The following is a 1,957-nucleotide window of genomic DNA, read 5'->3' as shown; positions in this document are numbered from 1 at the left end:
GAACTCCTGAGCTCAAACAATCCGCCCGCCTCAGCCTCCCAGAGAGCTAGGATTACAGGCGTGAGCCACCGCGCCCGGCCTACTTGTATTTTTTATTTGTTAGATATGGCAATCTTAGCTACAGGAAAACCAGCACCCACCCCCAACCCCTGCTGATCCACCAGTCTGTCAGCTGACTCCAGCCACATAAATGACATCAGGCAAGACTAGCAGAAGAACCAACCAGATATACAAAACAAAACAAAAATATATACTTGTTCCAAAAGTGCAGCAAATTAAGATACAGAATGAGTTCCACATTTGATGGAATATAAGGAAAAAGAATCTATTGAGTCTTGAATGTAAGAACAGTCTTCCTTAAGTGACTCGAGAGCCTTAAGCTTGGATACTAAACATTTTTTTTCTTGAAACAGAATCTCACTGTGTCACCCAGGCAGGAGTGCAGTGGCATCATCATAGCTCACTGCAACCTTGAACTCCTGGGGTCAAGCTATCCTCCTGCCTCAGCCTTCCACGTAGCTGGGACTACAGGCACACACCACCACACCTGGCTAATGTTTTTTTTTTATTATTTTTTGTAGAGACAGGGTCTCACTGTTGGTCAGGCTGGTATTGAACTCCTGGCCCCAAACTATCTTCCTGCCTTGGCCTCCCAAAGTGCTAGGATTATGGGCATGAGCCACCATTCCTGGCCAGGATCTTAAAACATCTCTAAGCATGTATAGTGGGCTGGATTAAATCAGAAGCTAATCCCAGTCATCCCTGGGATCTGACCATATCACATAGGATGGGGCAGGCTTTTAACCAGCTCCCAATTTACAAAGAGGGTTGCAGGTAAATATTCCCAGGGTAAAATGCATTCATAACCTGATATAGTTAATTTATACCTTGCACCTAGTTCTACCACACCAGAAGACAGTAGATTAGTAGACCATGGCTATAGGGCTCCCAGAGCAGTCTGAAGTGATCAAATGGATATAAAGTCAACACTCCTACATCCCAAGAAAGGCCTAGGTTGAACTTGTGAAAATATCTGAGGCATTTGAACACTAGTCAGCTGGTCTTATCATCAAAAGGGTACCTTTGTGGGGTCTTGAAATCAAAGGGAGCTTGCCCTTCTAATGGAGAGAATGTAGCTGAGTTTTCTGTTTTATATAACCATCTGCATAGAGCTAAGTTCTAGTTTACTTTTACATTCTGTTCTATGACAATCAAGTCTCCCATTAAAGCTTTCTGCTTTCAATTTTAGACATTGAAAACCATGAACTGTATTTAGATGATTATGACTATATAAATGCTGCTCATTGCTGATCCAAGTAGTGTCCCAGCATTTGAACCCATCTTGTGCAGTTTTAGAAAATGATTCACATATCACCTGTGGGGATGAGATTTTTGAGTAGACATGAGACTTAATAAAAGTGTAGCTGACAGAATGTGGGATATAAAAGAAGATGACAAAAGGCAGAAGAAAGAATAGCGGAGCTGATACCCTCGTTTTACAAAGTGCAAAGTGAAAAAATACTGGTAGAAGTTTATGAAACAAAATTAAGTTTTATGTGTATTATTCAAAGTTAAATTTAGCTACTTTATATATTTTAATTTATTTTTATTGCCTACTTCCTCCACAAGAAAGCAGTCTTAATAAAGGCTATCTCTATCTTGCTCATTACCAAATTCTAAATGCTTTCAATGGTTCCTGGCACACAATGGTACTCAAAACATGGTTGTGGAGGTTATGATTAAAATAAAATAATAATAACACTATAAAAATTTGGAATAAGAGAGAGAGGAGGAATAATGGTAATATAAATAAGCTAAAATGTCCTATTTTCATATCAGAAGTTCATTAGGGGACAAGTATATTTTTGGCATTTTGAAGATAACCACAAGAACTTCCTCAATTTTGGCACTATTAGCATTTGGGGCCAGGGGCCATCCTGTGCATTATAGGATCCCT

Source organism: Propithecus coquereli, unplaced genomic scaffold (assembly GCF_000956105.1).
Source record: "Propithecus coquereli isolate 6110/MARCELLA unplaced genomic scaffold, Pcoq_1.0 Scaffold31, whole genome shotgun sequence".
NCBI lineage: Eukaryota > Metazoa > Chordata > Mammalia > Primates > Indriidae > Propithecus > Propithecus coquereli.
The sequence above is the reverse complement of the archived record's forward strand: the minus strand, read 5'-3'. Positions refer to the sequence as shown.